This window comes from Entelurus aequoreus, linkage group LG27 (genome assembly GCF_033978785.1).
Source record: "Entelurus aequoreus isolate RoL-2023_Sb linkage group LG27, RoL_Eaeq_v1.1, whole genome shotgun sequence".
NCBI classification, from domain to species: domain Eukaryota; kingdom Metazoa; phylum Chordata; class Actinopteri; order Syngnathiformes; family Syngnathidae; genus Entelurus; species Entelurus aequoreus.
The window spans coordinates 34555801-34576748 of record NC_084757.1 but is presented as its reverse complement, the minus strand read 5'-3'; the positions used below and the strand labels follow the sequence as shown (position 1 = coordinate 34576748).

General features: G+C 31.5%; 1 protein-coding gene across 4 annotated transcripts in view; it reads left to right on the top strand.

The window, feature by feature from the left end:
- Positions 1 to 20948, top strand: part of LOC133644358 (actin remodeling regulator NHS-like) — a 172220-nt gene that overhangs the window by 26042 nt on the left and 125230 nt on the right. For all 4 annotated transcript variants that reach the window (XM_062038771.1, XM_062038773.1, XM_062038769.1 and 1 more), the window contains 2 exons: positions 4817 to 4854; positions 4928 to 5064. The gene's annotated coding sequence lies outside the window, so the exon portion shown is untranslated. The remainder of the gene's footprint in view (positions 1 to 4816; positions 4855 to 4927; positions 5065 to 20948) is intronic.

Here is a 20948-nt window from a genome sequence, read left to right as displayed (position 1 = left end):
ATTTTACTGAAGACTTCAATTAGAAACTATATAAATGACAAAACTAAACAAATTGTTAAAAAATATTTGATATTAAAATAAAATATATGAATGTATAAATAGTACTAGCAGTATTGTTGTGTACAAGTAAGAACATAGAAGTTGTATTGCAGTAAAATCGAAGTTGTATTGCAGTTTTAGACAACATGTGAGAAGTAGAAAAACATCATAAAAGTGATGAAATAAAGCAAATAAAAAAACAATATAAGAGGACAATAAAGTTTACAGGTGTGTCATCCCACGTGATCACCCTCCATAAATACAGCTGGGTGATGCTGCTGTTGATCTGATACCACGTCAATCCAATCCACTTTATTTATATAGCACATTTACACAACAAGAATGTTTCCAAAGTGCTGCACAGCCATGTTAAAAACAATATTAAAAACAATATTATGCTACACCAATGACTGAATAAAAACAAAGAATAAATGAATAGAAAACCAATACAGAGACAATATAAAAAATAAATATGATTAAGAACGATTTTTAAAGGGTAAAACCAATTAAAACAGTAAAATAGACATCAGAATGTATTTTTTTTAAAAACACACAGGACAACAGAGGACAGAAGACCACACAACTCACGTCAATGCAACCGATACTGATACCAATACTTTTGACTTGATATGTCATAATCATCGACTCTGTACTATTTTAAGTCTTTTTTTAACAAATTATACCAAAAAATACTCCCTTTTGACCTTTTTAGCTAATGTTCATGTAGCTAATGTTCATGTAGCTAATGTTCATGTAGCAAATGTTCATGTAGCTAATGTTCATGTATCTAATGTTCATGTAGCTAATGTTCATGTAGCAAATGTTCATGTAGCTAATGTTCATGTAGCTAATGTTCATGTAGCTAATATTCATGTAGCTAATGTTCATGTAGCGTATGTTCATGTAGCATATGTTCATGTAGCTAATGTTCATGTAGCTAATGTTCACATAGCTAATGTTCATGTGGCTAATGTTCATGTATCTAATGTTCATGTGGCTAATGTTCATGTAGCTAATGTTCATGTATCTAATGTTCACATAGCTAATGATTATGTAGCAAATGTTCATGTATCTAATGTTCATGTGGCTAATGTTCATGTAGCAAATGTTCATGTAGCTAATGTTCATGTAGCTAATGTCCATGTAGTTAATGTTCATGTATCTAATGTTCATGTAGCTATTGTTAATGTAGCTAATGTTCATGTAGCTAATGTTCATGTAGCTAATGTTCATATAGCAAATGTTCATGTAGCTAATGTTCATGTAGAAAATGTTCATCTAGCTAATGTTTATGTAGCTAATGTTCATGTAGCTAATGTTCATGTAGCTAATGTTTATGTAGCTAATGTTTATGTAGCTAATGTTCATGTAGCAAATGTTCATGTAGCTAATGTTCATGTAGCTAATGTCCATGTAGTTAATGTTCATGTATCTAATGTTCATGTAGCTAATGTTCATGTAGCTAATGTTCATGTAGCTAATGTTCATGTAGCAAATGTTCATGTATCTAATGTTCATATAGCAAATGTTCATGTAGCTAATGTTCATGTAGAAAGTGTTAATCTAGCTAATGTTTATGTAGCTAATGTTCATGTAGCTAATGTTCATGTAGCAAATGTTCATGTAGCTAATGTTCATGTAGCAAATGTTCATGTAGCATATATTCATGTAGCTAATGTTCATGTAGCAAATGTTCATGTAGCTAATGTTCATGTAGCAAATGTTCATGTAGCTAATGTTCATGTAGCTAATGTTCATGTAGCTAATGTTCATGTAGCAAATGTTCATGTAGCTAATGTTCATGTAGCTAATGTTCATGTAGCTAATATTCATGTAGCTAATGTTCATGTAGCACATGTTCATGTAGCTAATGTTCATGTAGCTAATATTATTGTACAAACCCCTTTTCCATATGAGTTGGGAAATGGTGTTGGATGTAAATATAAACGGAATACAATGATTTGCAAATCCTTTTCAAGCCATATTCAGTTGAATATGCTACAAAGACAACATATTTGACGCTCAAACTGATAAACTTTTTTTTTTTGGCAAATAATCATTAACTTTATAATTTGATGGCAGCAACACGTGACAAAGAAGTTGGGAAAGGTGGCAATAAATACTGATAAAGTTGAGGAATGCTCATCAAACACTTATTTGGAACATCCCACAGGTGAACAGGCAAATTGGGAACAGGTGGGTGCCATGATTGGGTATAAAAGTAGATTTCATGAAATGCTCAGTCATTCACAAACAAGGATGGGGCGAGGGTCACCACTTTGTCAACAAATGCCTGAGCAAATTGTTGAACAGTTTAAGAAAAACCTTTCTCAAGCAGCTATTGCAAGGAATTTAGGGATTTCACCATCTACGCTCCGTAATATCATCAAAGGCTTCAGAGAATGTGGAGAAATCACTGCACGTAAGCAGCTAAGCCCGTGACCTTCCATCCCTCAGGCTGTACTGCATCAACAAGCCACATCAGTGTGTAAAGGATATCACCACATGGGCTCAGGAACACTTCAGAAGACCACTGTCAGTAACTACAGTTGGTCGCTACATCTGTAAGTGCAAGTTAAAACTCTCCTATGCAAGGCGAAAACCGTTTATCAACAACACCCAGAAACGCCGTCGGCTTCGCTGGGCCAGAGCTCATCTAAGATGGACTGATACAAAGTGTAAAAGTGTTCTGTGGTCTGACGAGTCCACATTTCAAATTGTTTTTGGAAACTGTGGACGTCGTGTCCTCCGGACCAAAAAGGAAAAGAACCATCCGGATTGTTCTAGGCGCAAAGTGTAAAAGCCAGCATGTGTGATGGTATGGGGGTGTATTAGTGCCCAAGACATGGGTAACTTACACATCTGTGAAGGCACCATTAATGCTGAAAGGTACATACAGCTTTTGGAGCAACATATGTTGCCATCCAAGCAACGTTACCATGGACGCCCCTGCTTATTTCAGCAGGACAATGCCAAGCCACGTCTTACATCAACGTGGCTTCATAGTAAAAGAGTGCGGGTACTAGACTGGCCTGCCTGTAGTCTCCCATTGAAAATGTGTGGCGCATTATGAAGCCTAAAATAGCAGAAGGGAGACCCCCGGACTGTTGAACAACTTAAGCTGTACATCAAGCAAGAATGGGAAAGAATTCCACCTGAGAAGCTTCAAAAATGTGTCTCCTCAGTTCCCAAACCTTTACTGAGTGTTGTTAAAAGGAAAGGCCATGTAACACAGTGGTGAACATGCCCTTTCCCAACTACTTTGGCACGTGTTGCAGCCATGAAATTCTAAGTTAATTATTATTTGCAAAAAAAAAATAAAGTTTATGAGTTTGAACATGAAATATGTTGTCTTTGTAGCGCATTCAACTGAATATGGCTTGAAAAGGATTTGCAAATCATTGTATTCCGTTTATATTTACATCTAACACCATTTCCCAACTCATATGGAAACGGGGTTTGTATATATATATATATATATATATATATATATATATATATATATATATATATATATATATATATATATATATATATATATATAAAAGTAAAAACAGTACCGATGTTTGGCATTTTGACTTATATTGGTATTGACCCTTTTAGTATTGATTTTTACAAGGACAAGATGACTAATCAGCAGATACAAAATAAACACTTATGATACTAATATTTATCATGTACAAAAATAAAGTCGATAAATAATAAACACCAATTATTTTTAAAATTAAATAAAGAATAAAAATGTCAATATTTCTCCCCAAATATGTTGTGACATCTTACACGGCGTTTTTTGACTTGTCACGAGAATTATTCTTCGGTCTCCTCACGCGGCCACGCCCCTTTTCCCTACTCCCTGGAGTGCTCGCTTTTTGGCCGGGGAAATCCAGTTTTTGTCCTTCTTTCCTGGCTCCTCCCAGTCCCATTTTGTTTTGTTTCGCCACTGTGACGATGGCGTCGCTCGACAAGCCCGCAACACTCGGGAGTGTGAGCTCATTAAAAGAGCGCCACCAGTTTCATGTACCGTCATTCAATCAACTGACGCTAACTGAAATGTTAGCTTTGTGTAAATATGTTGACAAATGTCATATTTTGACCTATTTTCCCATGAGATATTTAGAAATAAAATGTTGATGTTCCTCTTAGACACACGTAATAAAGGTGTTTGATGTTTTTTGAAGATAAATTTAAACACAACATCAAACTTTATGTCACTACTGGTCCCACCTTTACTACAAAATAATGTTAAAAACAACTTAAATCCTTGTCCAGATGTTTATTGACATATAATATTCCTCTTTAAAAAAAATCACTATTTCGGCAAATGAATATCACCTTCAAATATTGATTATAATAATCCTGAAAAAAAAACACATGGGTCGATCTCTAGTAAAAAACATTCCAACATTTTCTGTGTTTATAAATGATGAGCTCTTTGTAATATTTCCCTAAAAACCTGCGGAAAAGGTGTAATTATTAATGAATTAAGACCTCTTCCTGCACATTTTGTTGGGAAGTTATGGAGATAAATGTCTTTCTATCCAACCAAACAAAACAAAATTATTTGGGAAAAACAAACAAACACAAGTTTTAATGGCAAATTGCTTATGATGCAACTTGAATCTTGTGGGCGTGGCCTCTGTGAAGGATGCATTCCAATGAAAAGGCTTCTTACGTGTTGTTCTGAGGAGGCCACGCCCACGACCCAAACAACAACAAAAAAGAGATGTAAACAAGATGAAGTGGACTTGATCAAACTGAAGAGTTTCTTCTTCCTCAGGGCCTGCACACCAGGACCAGGACTAGGACCCGACCAAGGTTTTGGTTGAAATGAGTGAAATATGAAAATGGCTGCACTTTGTTGTTGATGAAAAGTTGGTGTGTGGTGCAGATCTTTCTCGTCCACGTCCGTGGAGGACGCCATGAGGAGGGCGGAGCAACCTCCCACGCCCCCTCCTCGCCCACAGAAGAGTCACTCCCGGGCGTCCTCGCTGGACCTCAACAGGCTCTTCCAGCAGGGGGCGCCAGGTGACCTGAAATGGAAAACACTTTCCTTTTTTAGTTCTTTTTCATATATAATTAAAAAATATATTTAACAAAATAAATAAATAAACAATTTTTATTTTATTTTATATATATATATATATATATATATATATATATATATATATATATATATATATATATATATATATATATATATAAACGAATGGAAAATGCATACCATTTATTTTTTCTTTTAATAAAAATAGTATAAAAGTATATAATAAAATAAAAACTAGTTCCTTTTTTTCTTTTGTATACATATTTTGGAAAAATTAAAACACTTTTTTTTTTTTTAATATATAAAAACAAAAACACTTTTTTGTCTATTTATAAATATATATAAAAATTGTTAAGATCACTTCTTTGTTTTCTTATATATATGTATATATATATATATTTATATATATATATATATATATATATATATATATATATATATTGTTTTTGTATATTTAAAAAAAGAAAATAAGTGTTTTTATTTTTCCAAAATATGTATACAAAAGAAAAAAAGGAACTAGTTTTTATTTTATTATATACTTTTATACTATTTTTATTAAAAGAAAAAAATAAATGTATGTATAAAAAATAACATTGTTTTATTTATTTTTTTATTACATTTTTGTATTCAGTATATATATATATATATATATATATATATATATATATATATATATATATATATATATATATATATATATATATATATATATATTGAATAAAAAAATAAATAAAAACATGTTATTTTTTCTGTTAATAAATATATATGAAAATAGAGTAAATTAATTTACAAAAATGTAAAACTTATTTTTTCTTTTTTATAAATATTCAATAAAAAAATAGAAGAATAAATAAATACAAACATTTTCCTTTATTTACAAATATATATATAAATATATGTATATACATACATATATAGAAGTAAAAATATATAATAAAAATAAAAACATTTTCTTTTTCATTCATATTATAAAAAAAAAAAAGTTTTCTTTTTTAAATATATATAACTGTAACGGCTACTCTTGCATTCAAAAAAGTTTTGAAAAAATAAAAATAAAGTAATGCAGAGTAGTCTTGAGGAGGAGGTGTTCGACTCACTAAATTCCTTAATAAGCACTCACGGAGATATTTCTAGATTCAAAATGATCATAATTTATTTTCACAAACAAAAAATATTCTCCGTGGTTGACTTTCAACATAATCAAAATAACTTATTTAGCGTGGCTTCAAAATAACTTGTTTAGCGTGGCTTCAAACTAACTAGTTTAGCGTGGTTTGTTTAGCGTGGCTTGTTTAGCGCGGCTTCAAAATAAATTGTTTTAGCGTGGCTTGTTTAGCGTGGCTTGTTTAGCGTGGCTTCAAAATAAATTGTTTAGCGTGGCTTGTTTAGCGTGGCTTGTTTAGCGGTAAACAAACTGTTTCACTCCTCACTCCTTCAACATGATAGACAGACAAAGGGCACCCAGCTGTCCTGTCTTCTTAATTATAGGAGGAGGAAGTGGCTCACCAGTAGGAGCGTGAGCAGCTGAAAACAATCAGTCAATCACAATGAAATCTAAAACATCCAATAATTCATTAACATCATTCTTGACATTATTTGATTTCATTGTCAAACAATTAATAAATAAATAATATAGATAGGCTCCAACTGGCTCCAACATCCCGGCCCCTAATTGTGTGCTTTAGCAAAACAATTACATAAATAATAATATTCACAGGAGCCATAATAGAACAATATAATCCAAACAATTATGTTCTTCAAATTCAAAATTAATTAAGTTACTTGAGTTACTCGTCAAGTCTCTTCAAAGTCCATAGTCATATCTGAAGCGGTCATCGAGTCATTGAGTCTGGAGAACCGAAGCCCCCCTCAGTCCATCAAGCTGCTTCCATTAGCAGGCAGAGTTCATCTATTGGTCGTTGCACCGTGTTGGTCTTGGTTTTAACCAAAACACTTCTTACAAAGCCTTTGGCATCTGGATATGTCTTTACTTGTTCCATGGTCTTAGGTCCATGGCCTTGTTATGTGTTTCCTTGTTCCATGGTCCATGGTCTTGTTATATGTTTCCTTGTTCCATGGTCCATGGTCTTGTCCTTGGTGGAGTCCGTGATTTTTCTTTATCTTCGTAATGGTCTTTTGTGGAAGAAGAAGAGGAGGAATGCCAATGTCTTTCTTTCTCTCTGAACTTATCCTGAGGTGTGACTTTGTCTTTATCCCGGAAAGGCAGTGGCAGAGGATCGTGACCATCTTTAAGAAAGACTGAACTTGAGGCGATCTCCATAGAACATTTATCCTCAACTGACATCTCATTTTTCTTCTCATGTATGTTTTCAGAGAAATCCTGGTTATATTGTCTGATGAGGAGGTCCTTCAGCTCAATTACTGAGATTCTGTTAGTTGACACTGCAATGGGCCCAGCATGTTCTGTAGCACTGCAACTGAGTGGTCCAGTTACCACCCATCCCAGTATGGTTTGGACTGCATATGGTCCATTCTTTTGACTGTTTATTATATTCAGGGGCTCCATTGCCCGAGGAACATCAGTCCCAATAAGAAGTTCCACATCTGCCTCAATTTCTTTTAAGTCAATGCCACCAAGATATGGCCACCTCTTCATGTCAGCCTTTGTGATGATGTTTTTCTTTGAGACAGGTATCTTGCTCTGTGTGTACACCTTCAGCAGGTCCAGATATGTGAACCCTTCCAGGTCTCCAACCTCCAGTCCTCTGACCTCATAGGTCTTCGCAGGCTTTTCCTGTCCCATTGTTCGCAAAATAATTTCTGTTTTGCGTCCTTTCACATTCAGTCGGTCCATTAGATTTTCCGTGCAAAATGTTGCCGTGCTGCCTGGATCGAGAAAGGCATAGGTCTGAACATAGCTGTTCCCTTTTCCCGCCTTAACTCTGACTGGCACGATTGCAAGTGCACAGTCTTTCCCGGCCCCGGTTGCATCACCGGCTGAAACAAGAGCAATGCTTATAGGGGTTTCTTCTGTCTCAGCAGTGGACTTTGCTTGATTTTCCTGCCTTGGGCCTTTTTCACTTGGAATATGAAGTACATACTGTGTTTTGTTTGTCTGCTTGTCAAAGTGGTCTGAATTTCTATCTGTTTTAATTTATTTTTTAGCCAATTTAAGTAAATTGTACTAGTTTTAAGCGTAACAATTGATGAATGAAGGCTTACTCCCAAAAAGTGGCATTTCTGACTGCTTTTGTTGGATTTGGAAATCTGGAGGCCTTTGACCTGCTGAAGCCAGGAGATGTTTTGCTAGCTGAAATTTTGGCCTTCCACCTGCCACAGCCCGGATCTATCCTGGCCCCAGCTTGGCCTTCCATTGCCTACAGACTGGGTCTGCTAACTTCATCTTGGCCTTCCACTGCCTACAGGCTCTTTTAGGTTTAATACCTCCATACTTGTGTACTCTGTTACAAAGAAAAAGCAGCTCTTACGCATTACGTTCTAACAATTTGTATGTTTTAACTGTTCCTCATGTACGGACTGAATTTGGTAAAAGAGCTTTTGGCATTGCTGCCCCTATGGCATGGAATGAATTGCAGACTAAACTGAAACTTACAGAACTACTTCCATTTGGAGCCTTCCGTTCTGTCCTGAGGGACAAACAGCGAGAGACGTTTGCACAGTGCCTGTTTTTAAAGATGTAAATCTCTGTTGTTTTACACTTCTCTTATGTATTTTAAAATGTATGTCTTAATGTATTATTTTTGAAACTGCTCTGTGACATGTGCTGTTGACCTCTTGGCCAGGTCACCCTTGTGAAAGAGATCTTGATCCCAATGGGTTTTCTTATCTGGTTAAATAAAGGTTCTATTAAAGAGTTTTCACATTTTAAAATAGTTTAACATTTCAAGCTCTTTTCACATTTTAAAATATTTTCACATTTTAAATGGTTTTCACATATTAAAATATGTTCACATTATATTTAAAAAATTCCATATTTTGAATAGTTTTCCCATTTTAAAATAGTTTTACATTTCAAGATATTTTCACATATTAGAATAGTTTCATATTTTGAAATAATTTAACATTTTAAAGTATTTTATAATTTTGAAATATTTTATTATTTTAAAATGTTTTCACATTATAAAATATTTTGACATTATAAAACATTTTCATATTTTAAATAGTGTTTCCATTTTAAAATAGTTTAACATTTCAAGATATTTTCGCCTTTTAAAACATTTTCACATTTTAAAATAGTTCCATATTAGCTATAAGGTAATGCTAAGCATTAGCTATAACTAGCTGTAAGCTAAAGCTAGCTATAAGCGACTGCTGACTATTAGCCAAAATAGCTTTAAAATCCACTGTGGACTGGACTTTCACAATATTATGTCAGACCCACTCGACATCCATTGCTTTCGGTCTCCCCTAGAGGGGGGGGGGGGGGGGGGTTTACCCACATATGCGGTCCTCTCCAAGGTTTCTCATAGTCATTCACCGACGTCCCACTGGGGTGAGTTTTTCCTTGCCCGTATGTGGGCTCTGTACCGAGGATGTCGTTGTGGCTTGTACAGCCCTTTGAGACACTTGTGATTTAGGGCTATATAAATAAACATTGATTGATTGATTGATTGATAAAATAATGCTAGCTATAAGCAATGCCAGCTCCAACCGTAGCTAACTATAAGCTAATGCTAGCTATAAGCTAAAGATAGATATAAATGAATGCTAACTATTAGCTAAAGCTAACTATATACTCCATCCATCCATTTTCTAGCGCTTGTCCCTATCTAAATAATTAGTTAATGCTAACTTTAAGCTAAAGCTAGCCATAAGCTAATGCTAACCATGAGCTAAACCAGCTATAAAATAATGCTAGCTATATGCTAAAGCTACCTTTTAGCTGAGACTAACTATAAGCTAATGCTAGCTATAAGCTAAAGCTAGGTAGAAGTTACTGTTAATTACAAGCAAAATAGTTTAACATTTTAAAGTATTTTATAATTTTAAGATATTTAAACAATTTAAAATGTGTTCATCTTATAAAATAATATCACATTTGAAGCTATGTTCACATTATAAAACAATTTCATATTTTAAATAGTTTTCCCTTTTTAAAATAGTTTAACATTTCAGGATATTTTCACATTTTAAGATATTTAAACCTTTTAAAATGTGTTCATCTTATAAAATAATATCACATGTGAAGCTATTTCCACATTATAAAACAATTTCATATTTTAAATAGTTTTCCCATTTTAAAATAGTTTAACATTTCAGGATATTTTCACATTTTAAGATATTTTCACATTTTAAGATATTTTCACATTTTAAGATATTTAAACATTTTAAAATGTTTTCATCTTTTAAAATAATATCACATTTGAAGCTATTTCCACATCATAAAACTATTTAATATTTCAAAAGGGACAAGCTGTAGAAAATGGATGGATAAATAGTTTTCCCATTTTAAAATAGTTGAACATTTCAGGATATTTTCACATTTTAAAATATTTAAACCTTTTAAAATGTTTTCATCTTATAAAATAATATCACATTTGAAGCTATGTTCACATTATAAAACAATTTCATATTTTAAATAGTTTTACCATTTTAAAATAGTTGAATATTTCAGGATATTTTCACATTTTAAGATATTTAGACATTTTAAAATGTCTTCATCTTATAAAATAATATCCAATTTGAAGCTATTTAAACATTGTAAAATGTTTTCATCTTATAAAATAATATCACATTTGAAGCTATTTCCACATCATAAAACAATTTAATATTTAAAAAGGGACAAGCGGTAGAAATGGATGGATAAATAGTTTTCCCATTTTAAAATAGTTGAACATTTCAGAATATTCTCACATTTTAGGATATTTAAACCTTTTAAAATGTGTTCATCTTATAAAATAATATCACATTTGAAGCTATTTCAACATTATAAAACAATTTCATATTTTAAATAGTTTTACCATTTTAAATTAGTTGAATATTTCAGGACATTTTCACATTTTAAGATATTTTCACATTTTAAGATATTTAAACATTTTAAAATGTTTTCATCTTTTAAAATAATATCACATTTGAAGCTATTTCCACATCATAAAACAATTTAATATTTAAAAAGGGACAAGCGGTAGAAAATGGATGGATAAATAGTTTTCCCATTTTAAAATAGTTGAACATTTCAGGATATTCTCACATTTTAGGATATTTAAACATTTTAAAATGTGTTCATCTTATAAAATAATATCACATTTGAAGTTATTTCCACATTATAAAACAATTTCATATTTTAAATAGTTTTCCCATTTTAAAATAGTTTAACATTTCAGGATATTTTCACATTTTAAGATATTTAAACATTTTAAAATGTTTTCATCTCATGAAATAATATCACATTTGAAACTATTTCCACATTATAAAACAATTTCATATTTTAAATAGTTTTCCCATTTTAAAATAGTTTAACATTTCAGGATATTTTCACATTTTAGGATATTTAAGCATTTTAAAATGTTTTCATCTCACAAAATATTATCACATTTTAAGATATTTAAACATTTTAAAATGTGTTAATCTTATAAAATAACATCACATTTGAAGCTATGTTCACATTATAAAACACTTTCATATTTTAAATAGTTTTACCATTTTAAAATAGTTGAACAGTTCAGGATATTTTCACATTTTAAGATATTTAAACATTTTAAAATGTTTTCATCTTATAAAATAATATCACATTTTAAGATATTTACACATTTTTAAATGTTTTCATCTTATAAAATAATATCACATTTGAAGCTATTTTCACATTATAAAACAATTTCATATTTTAAATAGTTTTCCCATTTTAAAATAGTTGAACATTTCAGGATATTTTCACATTTTAAGATATTTAAACATTTTAAAATGTTTTCAGCTTATAAAATTATATCACATTTGAAGTTATTTTCACATTATAAAACAATTTCATATTTTAAATTGGTTTAACATTTCAGGATATTTTCACATTTTAAGATATTTAAACCTTTTAAAATGTGTTCATCTTATAAAATAATATCACATTTAAAGCTATGTTCACATTATAAAACAATTTCATATTTTAAATAGTTTTCCCATTTTGTAATAGTTGAACATTACAGGATATTTTCACATTTTAAGATATTTAAACTGTTTTAAATGTTTTTATCTTATAAAATAATATCACATTTTAAGATATTTAAACATTTTAAAATGTTTTCATCTCATAAAATAATATCACATTTGAAGCTATTCCCACATCATAAAACAATTTCATATTTTAAATAGTTTTCCCATTTTAAAATAGTTTAATATTTCCGGATATTTTTACATTTTAAGATATTTAAACATTTTAAAATGTTTTTATCTTATAAAATAATATCACATTTTAAAATGTTTTCATCTCATAAAATAATATCACATTTGAAGCTATTTCCACATCATGAAACCATTTCATATTTTAAATAGTTTTCCCATTTTAAAATAGTTGAACATGTCAGGATATTTTCACATTTGAAGATATTTAAACATTTTAAAATGTTTTCATCTTATAAAATAATATCACATTTGAAGCTATTTCCACATCATAAAACAATTTAATATTTAAAAAGGGACAAGCGGTAGCAAATGGATGGATAAATAGTTTTCCCATTTTAAAATAGTTGAACATTTCAGGATATTCTCACATTTTAGGATATTTAAACATTTTAAAATGTGTTCATCTTATAAAATAATATCACATTTGAAGCTATTTCCACATTATAAAACAATTTCATATTTTAAATAGTTTTCCCATTTTAAAATAGTTGAACATTTCAGGATATTCTCACATTTTAAGATATTTAAACCTTTTAAAATGTTTTCATCTCACAAAATATCACATTTTAAGATATTTAAACATTTTAAAATGTGTTCATCTTATAAAATAATATCACATTTGAAGCTATTTCAACATTATAAAACAATTTCATATTTTAAATAGTTTTCCCATTTTAAAATAGTTGAACATTTCAGGATATTTTCACATTTTAAAATATTTAAACCTTTTAAAATGTTTTCATCTTATAAAATAACATCACATTTGAAGCTATGTTCACATTATAAAACAATTTCATATTTTAAATAGTTTTACCATTTTAAAATAGTTGAACATTTCAGGATATTTTCACATTTTAAGATATTTAAACATTTTTAAATGTTTTTATCTTATAAAATAATATCACATTTTAAGATATTTAAACATTTTAAAATGTTTTCATCTCATAAAATAATATCACATTTGAAGCTATTTTCACATTATAGAACAATTTCATATTTTAAATAGTTTTCCCATTTTAAAATAGTTGAACATTTCAGGATATTTTCACATTTTAAAATATTTAAACCTTTTAAAATGTTTTCATCTTATAAAATAACATCACATTTGAAGCTATGTTCACATTATAAAACAATTTCATATTTTAAATAGTTTTCCCATTTTGTAATAGTTGAACATTTCAGGATATTTTCACATTTTAAGATATTTAAACATTTTTAAATGTTTTTATCTTATAAAATATTATCACATTTTAAGATATTTAAACATTTTAAAATGTGTTCATCTTATAAAATAATATCACATTTGAAGCTATTTCAACATTATAAAACAATTTCATATTTTAAATAGTTTTCCCATTTTAAAATAGTTGAACATTTCAGGATATTCTCACATTTTAGGATATTTAAACCTTTTAAAATGTGTTCATCTTATAAAATAATATCACATTTGAAGTTATTTCCACATTATAAAACTATTTCATATTTTAAATAGTTTTCCCATTTTTAAAATAGTTGAACATTTCAGGACATTTTCACATTTTGGAATATTTCACATTTCCAGCTGGCCTGCGATCCAAACTTGAGTCAGATATTCCCGGGTGTTTGTTGGCTGCGAGGCAGCAGGTGTACAGTAGGAGGTTATTAATAATAGTATCAGTCTTATTCTTATTAATAGGAACAAATTTTCATTCTTCTTGCAAACCACCCAGCAGTGAAAGAGTTAACACTCCTTGGAACGTTCCGCAAAAAACTCGGCAACTACCAACATGCAAAGTGTGGTGGTCACCAAGTGTCTCCGCATTATTTTCATGCTTTTGAAGCTCCGGCGGAATTTCCGGCGTGGCTTTTTTTAGACGCTCGGAATCCGAGCTGGCCGGCGGCATTCCCAACTGTCCGCTTGAAGAAGATCCCGGGTCACGTGATCTCTCGCTGGCTGCAGGTGGTCCATCGCCACAGGGTCGCCTTGGAGACCCAGCTGGACCTCCTGCGTCCTGTGACCTCCGAGGGTCACCACTTTGTCAACAAATGCCTGAGCAAATTGTTGAAGAACGACATTTCTCAACCAAGCTATTGCAAGGAATTTAGGGATTTCACCATCTACACTCCGTAATATCATCAAAAGCTTCAGAGAATCTGGAGAAATCACTGCACGGAAGCCATGATATTACGCACCTTGGATCCCTCAGGCGGTACTGCATCAAAAAGCCACATCGGTGTGTAAAGGATATCACCACATGGGCTCGGGAACACTTCAGAAACCCACTGTCAGTAACTACAGTTGGTCGCTACATCTGCAAGTGCAAGTTAAAACTCTACTATGCAAAGCCAAAGCCATTTATCAACAACACCCGGAAACGCCGCCAAGCTTCGCTGGGCCCGAGCTCATCTAAGATGGACTGATGCAAAGCGTAAAAGTGTTCTGTGGTCTGACGAGTCCACTTTGGAAAGTGTGGACATTGTACTCTCCGGACCAAAGAGGAAAAGAACCATCCGGATTGTTCTAAGGTCAAAGTGTAAAAGGCAGCATGTGTGATGGTATGGGGGTGTATTAGTGGCCAAGACATGGGTAACTTACACATCTGTGAAGGCACCATTAATGCTGAAAGGTACATACAGGTTTTGGAGCAACATATGTTGCCATCCAAGCAACGTTATCATGGACGCCCCTGCTTATTTCAGCAAGACAATGCCAAGCCACGAGTGCGGGTACTAGACTGGCCTGCCTGTAGTCCAGACCTGTCTCCCATTGAAAATGTGTGAAGGCTAAAATATGAGAAGGGAGACTGTTGAACAACTTAAGCTGTACATCAAGCAAGAATGGGAAAGAATTCCACTTCAAAAATGTGTCTCCTCAGTTCCCAAACCTTTACTGAGTGTTGTTAAAAGGAAAGGCCATGTAACACAGTGGTGAAAAGGCCTTTTTTTGCAATGTGTTGCTGCCATTAAATTCTAAGTTAATTATTATTTACAAAAAAAAAGAAGTTTCTCAGTGTGAACATGAAATATGTTGTCTTTGCAGTCTATTCAATTGAATATAAGTTGAAAAGGATTTGTTGTATTCTCTTTTTATTTAGCATTTACACAACGTGACAACTTCACTGCTTTTGGGGTTTGTAGATTAAATAAATATTTTATTTATATTATAATCATATTAAAAAAAGACATAAAAAATGGTGACATGGAATATTTGTGGTCATGGAATTTTAACTAAAATGAACAATTATTTTATTATTTTTTTATTAATAAAATAATGAACAATTTCACATTTTAATTTATTTATTTTTGTCCCACAAAATAAATTTAAAAAATCCATCATGGAGACCGTATTTTTTTTATTTTATTAACGTTGAATGGATAAATTATGAATAATAAAATATAACAATTTATTTTTTATTTTTAATTCAGCACAAATTTTTTATAATAATAATATAATAATAAAAACTTATAATCGACAGATCTGAAGTTGATCTGGAGACTTCTGTGTAAATATGACTTATTAACATTTATCAGTGGGACCCTTTTGGATCCCTGAGAACTGTAGTGGGATTTTTTTTTTTTTGAACAGTCATTGTCCAAAAAATAATAATGAATCAAAATCAGTGTTATTATGAACTATTGACCCTTTTCAGGCTCCAATTACTTCACATCAAAATATTACACTTTGAAATATTTTTTGGGGGGTAAATATTGCACATTTTGTGTTTTTGCCATTAAAAAAATATTACCTTTTCAATCGATGACTAAAAGGGCATGAAAAATAATACCAAATAATATTTTTTGGGGGGGTAAATATTGCACATTTTGTGTTTTTGCCATTAAAAAAATATTACCTTTTCAATCGATGACTAAAAGGGCATGAAAAATAATACCAGATAATATTTTTTGGGGGGGTAAATATTGCACATTTGGTGTTTTTGCCATGAAAAAAATATTGTGTTGACAAACAAAATGTTGGGGGGGGGGCAACTTTATACAGGTATTATGTAATCTTTTCATTATTATTATTATTATTATTATTAATAATATCAGGGTGCATATTTTCATATGTAAAAATAAAAGATTCCAGCATGGTATGCTAACATGCTAAGATGCTAAAAATGCTCTGCAAAGACCAGGTGCTGCATTCTTACCGTCTTCTCCTCTCGATGGTCGATGAACGGATTGTCTCGTTCACAAAGAAAATGTTGCGTGTCCAACACACAAAAGTGGAATTCTATTTGGAGATGAAATCCAAACTCAATAAAGTTGAATTCTAGAACTTGTCGGCGTGTTTAAAAGAGAAGTCGATGTTAAAGAACCTCACTTTGGCCCCTCACTGAGGCTGGTATTCTGACCTGAAATATCCTCGGACGTCTTTGAACGCATCACACCCTTCTGTTCCTTGACCGTGGTGCGTTCAGGTGCACATTGCTACTGACACAGATGTTGTTATAAATGTACTTTTTACTAGTTTGAAAGTAATCATTGAAGATGTTTGTTTGTTTCCTTGTCACTTTCTACACTCAGTACTTTATTATGTACTAAATGAGTCTGATTTGAAGTTAATTTGAATAGAAATAAAAACATGACAAACACTAGATAAAACAGAAACATAGATACATTTAGAAATAAAAGCATGAAAGCACTGAATCAAACAGATAGGCAAGCAGTGAGTTTAAAAACAAGAGTGATGCATGCTTGGTTATGCTTTAACGTCATATCCAACAATTGCAACAACGACTTTTTACTGTCAACTGAGTTAAATTGTTTAATTTTTTCTGCTGGTTGTGTGCCTCCAACATTTTTACAATAAAAAAAAAATGCGCCTCTGCTCAGAAAAGGTTGAAAAACCCCTGCTCTAACGTGACTGGTGGCCACATGCAGTGCGCCTCCGTACGCCAGGGGGCGACGGTGCTCATTTCCGCCCGTTTAGCCGTGTTCGAAGAAGACGATGCTACATGCTAAACAAGCTAGCGCTCATTCACTTTAAAGCCACGGATCTAACAGATAAGTCGAACTTTCCACTGCTTTTTCGATTTTGTTGACGTTTTATTGCGTTTAAACGACACTTGGGGTTATTAGGATCATCAGAGACATACAAAAAGATCGCTTTTTATTTATTTAGTTTTTAGTCAATTGTTGAGGTTTATGTTGTCACCAAACAGCCAGAAAGTGCTGACGTCATGTCACCTAATTAAATTAAGTATTCTCACACTTATTAAACAAGTTAGGAGGTCTCTGTTTTATTTATTAAATACTTTTAAAAATACTCACCCATTTTAACTTCATGTAGCTGTATTTTGTGTTTTTTTAAATTTTATAAACCTTTATTAATAAATTGCAACATTGACAAACAATTGAGAAATAATAATAATCAAAATAAGTACAAAAACAGTACAAAACAGCGTCAGGGGGTTGTAAACTCAATAAAGTAACTAAAATAGAATGCTATATATATATATATGTATATTTATATTAGGGCTGCAACTAACAACTAATTTGATAATCGATTAATCTGTCGATTACTACTTCGATTAATCGATTAATAATCGGATAAAAGAGACAAACTACATTTCTATCCTTTCCAGTATTTTATTGGGGGGAAAAACAGTATACTGGCACCATACTTAATTTGATTATTGTTTCTCAGCTGTTTGTAAATGTTGCAGTTTATAAATAAAGGCTTATAAAAATTGTTTTATTTTTTTTAAAGTAGCCTATGCGCATAGCATAGATCCAACGAATTGATGACTAAATTAATCGCCAACTATTTTTATAATCGATTTAATCGATTAGTTGTTGCAGCCCTAATTTTTATATATATATATATGTATATATATATATAAAAAACAAAAATTAGCGTCACAATAAACTTCAAAAAAGTAAAAAAAAATAAAAAATTATAATAATTTCAAAAGCCATAATAAGGACGTACATTTTTATGGAAGATAAATATATCACCCTGAGGTATGTACCGAAAGTTGTGTTCAAAATGCTAGCAGGCTAACATTAGCAAGTACCAAAATATGACAGAGGTGTGTACTGAAAATTAGCTTTAAAAAGGCTAGCATGATAACAATAGCAAGTTTTCAGTTAGCATCAGTAAAATACTGAAATAAATGACAACGAGGTCTAGACCTGCTAAATTACATTTTAAAAATCTAGCATGCTTGCCAAAATGCTAACTGTAACAACTACTGAGAGGTGTATACCCAAAAATGTTTGTTTAAAATGCTAGCCTGTTAACATGAGCATGTGTCAAGTACCAAAATATGACTGAGGTGAATACCTACAAAATTAGCACAAACAAGCTCGCATATTAATGTTAGCATGCTAACAGGTATCATTTGTCAAGTAACAAAATATTGACCTATAATATTAGCACATAAACTAGCATGTTCGCAGTACTATGCTAACATGCAAGGAAAGTTATATCAACATGATATTGGTTCAAAAGGTTATCCTGAATATTGTAAAACCATTAAGTTATATATGTAATTTATCATTCCAGACTGGCTGCTTTCCAAGTCAAATGAAAATGGCTAAAGTAACTCCGCTCTTCAAAAGTGACAGCAAACACGCTTTCACCAATTACACACCAATCTCTCTTTTGCCTCACTTCTCAAAAATCTTAGAGAAACTATTTAACTCTCGACTTGAATCCTTTCTTGAGAAGCATCATATAATCAATGACGGTCAGTATGGCTTTAGGTCCAAAAGAACAACTTCAATGGCGATAACTGAAGCTATTGAGGAAATGACTAATGCACTGGAGCATAAAAGATATGCCGTTGGTATTTTTATTGACCTAAAAAAAGCCTTTGATACCATTAATCATTCAATTCTACTAGATCAAATGGGAAGATATGGAATTAGGGGGCTGGCTGGTGACTGGTTAAAAAGTTATTTAACAGGGATGATACAGTTTGTTAAAATGGGTCAATTTCTATCTGATACTCTTGGTATTGCTTGTGGTGTCCCCCAAGGGTCCGTGTTGGGGCCAAAACTGTTGAATGTATATATTAATGATATGTTTAATACAGGGGTCAGCAACCTTTTTGAAAGCAAGAGCTACTTCTTGGGTAGTGATTAATGCGAAGGGCTACCAGTTTGACACACACTTAAATAAATTGCCAGAAATAGCCAATTTGCTCAATTTACCTTTAACTCTATGTTATTATCAATAATTCATGATATTTACACTTAATTGAACGGTTTAAAAGAGGAGAAAACACGGGGAAAAAAATGACAATTACATTTTGAAACATAGTTTATCTTCAATTTCGACTCTTTAAAATTCAACCGAAAAAGAAGAAGAAAAAAACTAGCTAATTCGAATCTTTTTGAAAAAATTAAAAAAATAATTTACTGAAGATCATTAGTATTTTTTCCTGATTAAGATTAATTTTAGAATTTTCATGACATGTTTTAAATAGGTTAAAATCCAATCTACACTTTGTTAGAATATATAACAAATTGGACCAAGCTAGGCAAATCATTATTTCTTGTAGATTTTCCAGAATTTTTTTTTTTTTAAAGAAATTCAAAAGACTTTGAAATAAGATTTAAATTTGATTCTACAGATTTTCTAGATTTGCCAGAATAATTTTTTGGAATTTTAATCATAATAAGTTTGAAGAAATATTTCACAAATATTCTTCGTCGAAAAAACAGAAGCTAAAATGATGATATTAAATTAAAATGTATTTATTATTCTTTACAATAATAAAAAAAAAAAGTTACTTGAACATTGATTTACATTGTCGGGAAAGAAGAGGAAGGAATTTAAAAGGTAAAAAGGTATATGTGTTTAAAAATCCTAAAATCATTTTTAAGGTTGTATTTTTTCTCTAAAATTGTCTTTCTGAAAGTTATAAGAAGCAAAGTAAAAAAAATAATGAATTTATTTAAACAAGTGAAGACCAAGTCTTTAAAATATTTTCTTGGATTTTCAAATTCTATTTGAGTTTTGTCTCTCTTAGAATTAAAAATGTCGGGCAAAGCGAGACCAGTTTGCTTGTAAATAAATAAAATTTAAAAAATAGAGGCTGCTATTTGAGCTTTTTTTAGAACAGGCCAGCGGGCTACTCATCTGGTCCTTACGGGCTACCTGGTGCCCGCGGGCACCGCGTTGGTGACCCCTGGTTTAATACATCCAAAATACTGAAATTTATACTTTTTGCAGACGACACAAATATATTCTACAGTAGTGATGACTATAATGAGCTCATAAATACAGTAAACACAGAACTAAACATAGTAAAAAAAATGGATGGACACAAATAAAGTATCCTTGAATATAAATAAAACTAAGATAGTAATGTTTGGAAATCGCAACATAACGTCTGAACAGAAAATAAGTATTGATGGTACCCAAATTGAAATCGTAAATGAGAATACATTTTTGGGAGTAATAATTGATAGTAAACTATCATGGAAACCTCATGTCAGACACATTAAAACAAAAATCCCCAAAAGCCTCTCAATTATAAACAAAGCAAAACTATACCTCAATGAAAATGCACTCCGTACTCTATACTGCACCTTGGTACTGCCATACCTTACATACTGTGTTGAA